This window comes from Vipera ursinii, assembly GCF_947247035.1.
Source record: "Vipera ursinii genome assembly, chromosome: 2".
Lineage (NCBI taxonomy): Eukaryota > Metazoa > Chordata > Lepidosauria > Squamata > Viperidae > Vipera > Vipera ursinii.
The window spans coordinates 106,722,013-106,728,017 of NC_139513.1; positions in this window are offsets into that span (position 1 = coordinate 106,722,013).

Genomic DNA, 6,005 nt, shown 5'->3' on the forward strand with positions numbered 1-6,005 from the left:
AATACAAATAAAATTATTATTATTATTATTATTATTATTATCATTAATTTTATTTTATTTTAATTTGTACATTGCACTGTTTTAATTTGCCCTGTAAACCAACCTGAGTCCTTCGGGAAAAGGGCGATATATAAATCGAAACAAACAAACAAACAAACAAATAAATAAATAAATCCATTAGATCAGGAAGTGACTGAAGCACTAAACAACTAATGAGACTGTTCTGCAGGGACACTGATTTCTTTTTCTCACGGACCAATGCAACTATCATGATGGTTTCAATACTACTCTGTAAACGGCTTTGCCTGCCAAGCAAATGTTACAAAACATAAGACTTCTGCCAAGAAGAGGAGAAAGTAGCCCACAAAGGACTTACTTTTCTAATCATGCAAATTGACCGAGTTGCAGGAAATAAATCTGCTGATTAAGGCAGGGTGTAAAGAGTGCCAAGAGCTATTGCTCATGCTAGGAGTGGAATAAAGGAAGCAGAGGAGGAGAGAGGTTCTATAAGTGCCCTACAATTTTTAAAGGCTTCTCCCACCTATTAATTGCCCTACACCCAACATTGTACCCTGTAATTCCTAAAATTCCTAGCAGGAATAACTGATAGGCTGTGGTAAGTCCAAAATGTTTAGATTGTATTCGATAATTTGATGTAAAGCAGAACACAGTTGCTGAAGAATTCATTTTCAACATGAAAATCTACAATTGTGTTATCAAGTGTTTCTTGGTGCAAGCATTTCTCCTTAGATCAGGGCTTTTCAACCTTTTCACCCATTGTACCACTTTTAGGGTATGGCAACATCCAAGTACCACCAGTCGCCTAGCAAGGTGTCAAAAACTTGATGATCAAAAAAAAAGGAAAAAAGTGATGAACTACAGGTAGTCCTCATCTTACAACAGTTTGCTTAGTGACTGTTCGTTACAATGGCACTGAAAAAAGTGCCCCCCCAAGCCACAGCCAAGCAAGACACCTGCCTGCCTGCCCGGTGGCGCTCTTCCTCCTGTCCGAGGTTTTCATTGTTGTGAGCATTTCTGTTGAGGATTGGTAGCAGGGATAAGGTGGTGTGGTTGGTTTTTATTCCCCCCCCCCCATCTGCTGGGTGGTTGCAGCAGGTTTTGGTCACTTCACATGACCCTGGGACACTGTGACCGTCATAAATATGAATCAGTTGCCAAGCATCTGAATGTAAATCCCAAGACCCTGGAGATGCTGCAACATTCCAGCTGATCGGCGCTTCTTCTGGGCTCAGAAGTGCCAGGATCAGCGCCGAGCTCCAGCTGGAGCTGATCCTGGCGCTTCCATTGAGCCCTGACAGCCCTGAAGAAGCACTGATCCTAGCGCTTTCACTGAGCCATGACAGGCCTGCAGCTCCAGCTGTCTCTCGCTCAGGCTTGTGCAGTGCTGCCACTGTTTCAGCTCGTTCCCCTCCCCCGCTACCACTTTTCTAGGATGATCACGTACCACCTGCCAGGTGCCAACGTACCACAGATGGTACCCGTACCACTGGTTGAAAAGCCCTGCCTTAGACTATGGACACTCGCCTATCTAAGGAGAAGCTTGTCCTGCTTCTTCTCCCACTGAAGGTCATTACTGACTGCTGGTGGGCTTCTCAGCTGGAAGAAATGTTTGCACCATCTGGATCGTGGGAGCGCTTCTGTTTTTTCAATTTTTATTTTTTATAGGCTGCTAAAGGCAGATATTAGAGTGTACAAGACTAAAGAAATGGCAATGGCAGCCCTAATTTCAGAATAACAGAGTTGGAAGGGACCTTGGAAATCTTCTAGTCCAACTCTCTGCTCAGGCAAGAAACCCTGTATCTTTTCAGATAAATGGTTGTCCAATCTCTTCTTAACAACTTCCAGCGTTGGAGCATCCACAACTTTTAGAGACATTTCTTGGCCCTGCATATGACTGAATGCTATCATTCCTCTTTCACCTTCTAGATAATGTTGGCTAGCATCAAGACAGGAAATTACCTTTTTATCCCCCATAGTAACAAAAGCTACAGGGCTTCCAAAATACCTCTTAGCAGATAACAGGCAGCAGTCTACCCCTGAAGGCTAATAGGGCTGGGCTTTCAGTTCAACATACCTTCCTGGTCAGCAGATTTTCTTGTAGAATGCTTGTTTAAGTCTGTCAGCTGAAAAATAAATAAATGGGGTGAGCTTCCCTTCTTACCCTTTTCATAATGATCTGACAGCTGTATCATTTTATTGACTTCCTTCCTTTCCTTTCCCTTCCTTCCTTCCTTCCTTCCTTCCTTCCTTCCTTCCTTCCTTCCTTCCTTCCTTCCTTCCAGGATGTCTTCTACAGCAAAAATACTGTACCAGTATTAGCAATAATAAAATCTGTCTTCTTATGGAAAATACTTTTTTCACTTTCAACCCTTCCACAATAACACTGCAGATGTTTTCATACCAAGTAAAAGGCAGAATATCACAGCTATCATAGTTTTTTTCTGGGCCAAGGGAAAACTATCATGAATATGACTTACATAATTCTTCAGTACATTTATATTTCATAGTACAAAACTCCACAAGAACTGCTTTCCAGTCAACCCCACACAAATGAGGGCAGGAACTCATTATCGTGGAACAATATTGACCTTGGTGTGACACATTAAATAATAGCACTTTTTCCATGTAAGCCATGTGAACTGGCTCCCTTTTCATTAGAGACACAGAATATATTCACATAGGTGCATTTTCTTAAGAGTTATCTGCCAGTATATTTATTTTTAGTTAACTCAAATGCAGTCATAACCTCAAAGCTTATGCTAGTGTAGGAAGAAAAATCTTCATCTTGGTTCCATCCAAGCCGGGGATAAACAACATGGCGACTGCTTTAGGAAGAAGGTTACAGTTTATTGCAGAGGAAAGCCAGACAGAAAGATGGTTCCAGCAGAAAAAGGGCTGAGCACATGTAGGGACTGGGTTTTTATAACCCCTGGAATCTTTTGTTTGGAATTATTTCCTGTATCAGGCTTTGTATTTCCTGTCACATATTCTGACCTGAGTCTGGGTGTGCCTTTCTGGTATTCTTGATGGTGGTGGGTCAATCCTATTATGTCCAAAGGTCATATCCTGCTTTCCTGGGGCTGGAGTATGTCTTTGTCTTCCTAAGCTTCCATCTCCAACCTTCCTGGTGGTTTACATTTGCATGTCTATAGAACTGGTTTTCTGCTTGGGGGAAGGAGGCCTGGGTTATTAAGAAAACTGGGCATGCTTTCCTGGTTCTTCAATATCTTTTTAGGAAATATATTTTTCTGCCCTTTTAATATTACCTTCTCTGGGGAGCTGACTTTCCACACTAGAATACATCTGGCTTGATTAGTTCTGACTGTAGTTCTGATATTGGGTTAACTCAGCCAACTGTCACTTGTAAACCGTTAGTTATAGCACGTGTTCTGGGAATTCAACCATTTGTGATTAATTCAGTATATCAAGGTTAAGCACACTACAGCTTTATATGACATGCAAACTTGTTCTCCATTGCCTCTCTTTTATTTTGCCAATTATTTTATTTATTATTCAGGACGTTTACTTTTCTTCAGTCTATATAGAGACAGACACAACACAATAGGTTAGGAAACAGGCATCACATGCCCTTAGCACAAAGGTTAATAAATAGATGTCTTGTGACCTAAGCAATGAGATTTATAAAATTTATAATTTAAGATGTACAAACCTATCGAATTGTGACTCATTCATGTTTTTAATTTTTTAAAAATATATTTATATCATACCTAGCATACAGAGAAAACATCCTCTGGAAAAGGGGGCTCAAATTATACAATTCCATATTATGGCATTGTGTATTGTGTAGGCGGGCCCACCATAAATCATTCAGGTATAAAGAAAGGTTCTTTTTGAGTTATGCAGTAGGTTGCTGTTGTGAGAAAAATAGGAGGAGGAAGGAATATTAGGTATGTTCGCCGCTTTGAGTTATTTATAAAAAAAATAATAAAGGGATAAAAACAATCTAAAGAAATAAATTACTCTTTAATGCTGTTGCAAATTAATGCTATGTTCGGATGAAGTAGATTGGTGTAAAGTTAGTCACTAGCCCCTATCACAGTATACTACCCAGCAATCCTCTGATAGTTTCTCATCCAGTTCTAATCCGATCAGATACTGCTTAATCAGCTCAATCAACGGCTGTCACTAACAATGCAGAACCTCCCATAACAGCAAAAAGTGGTAGTATAATATGGACATAGAGAAAGTGGTTAGAGGTGGACTTCTGAGATCTTAGGGTCATGCTCCTACCCAGCTATGGACATCATGGGGCTATGTGGGGCAGGGTTTTGTTTTTTTTCAGCTCAGCCTTGCACAAGTAATCCTCAACGTGAGCCCAACATTTCCATTGTTGAGGAAGACCATTGTTAAGCGAATATTATCCCATTTCACGACCTTTCTTGCCACAGTTGATAAGTGAATCTTGGCAGTTGTTAACACATTTGTAAGGTGAATCTGGCTTCCCCACCGACTTTGCTTGTCAGAAAGTCACAAGGGGCAGTCACATGATCCCGGGACACTGCAACCGTCATAAGTATGAGTCAGTTGCCAAACCTCTGAATTTTGATCACGTGACCCTAGGGATGCTGTAGCAGTCACTATATCACTAGAGCAGACATGTCAAACACAAGGCCCTGGGGCCAGATCTGGCCCGCAAAGTGGTTTCATGTGGCCCGCGAAGCCATCCTGGAAACAGTGAGGGAATGGCCCCCGCTGCCTTGGCCCTGGCCCAGAGACCCTCCTTCTGCCAGAGACCCTCAGATCTGTCCCACTCCTGCCCAGGCCCCCATAGGCACCCTTGATGAGAACAATGTAGAGCTGGCCACACCCACCCAGTAGGCCATACGCACTCTAGCCATGCCCACCCAGTAGGCCACGCCCACCCTGGCCATACCCACCTGGCCCCCTGAGGGCAACCGCAATGCTGATGCGGCCCTCAATGAAATTGAGTTTGACACCCCTGATTTAAAAAGTAGTTTTAAAATAATTTTTAAGATTTTATTTTTAACTATGAAATTAGTCTCTTGAAACAAGATGAACAATATACAGTAGTAGGATTAATGGAGAAATATCTTTTTATGAGTCTTATGACCCTTTATGCAAGGACTGAGTAACTGGTATGCTGGCTTAGCATAACCCGATTTGGATAATGTGGCTTGGGGTTTACTTCTTCGAAACAGGCTCAGTGACGTTTTTAACATTTTAAGTTTGCTTGTATTGTATTTTCCAGTTGGGTTTTATTTATTTATTTATTTAATTGATTTTTATATACCGCCCTATTCCTGAAGGACTCAGAGCCACAGAGCCACACTTTAGTTCAGCATGTTGTGAAAGACCAGAGTAAGATAATAGTTTAACGTGCTAAATAATCCATGAACATTGTGTTGACTACACCATGTTATACATGGGAAACTATGACGCAGAAACAGCTCCTAAAATAATCCGGAAACCATGTTCTTAATACTGAATATAGTCTGAAAGGGAAGAAGCACCGCTGATGCTAACTCCATCACACTATAATAACTCGACCCTTCTCTCTACAAAAATTAAGGCAAGAGAGAAATATTTCTGATGATGTGCAGCTACAGCAAAACATTTCAGTCGCACCCCACGGGCGTACTCAAAAGGTGAACTTTCCATTCAGTTCAATTGAGCACTCCCAAGTCCGGGCGCAGCGCTTTCCATCCATATCCCGGTTCCCACCCTCTCCTTTTCCAAGACGACCCATGGGCCACGCTAAGGTTTTTCTCTCCCCGCCCTCAACCTCTGGGCTTCTAGGGCTGGCATGGCTAATGCTACGCAGAGCAATTTCCATGTGTTCGTCCGAGAAACTATATAAGCATAGGTTCAGGTTCCCTCCCACCCTACAAGTTCGAGCTTCCTACAACTCTGTGCTTTTTTTGATTGTTGCCGTCCCCAAGCTCGAGTGCCAGAGTGCCCTGCTCCCTCACACGACCTCACCCCGCCGCAGCCCCGGAGGGGGG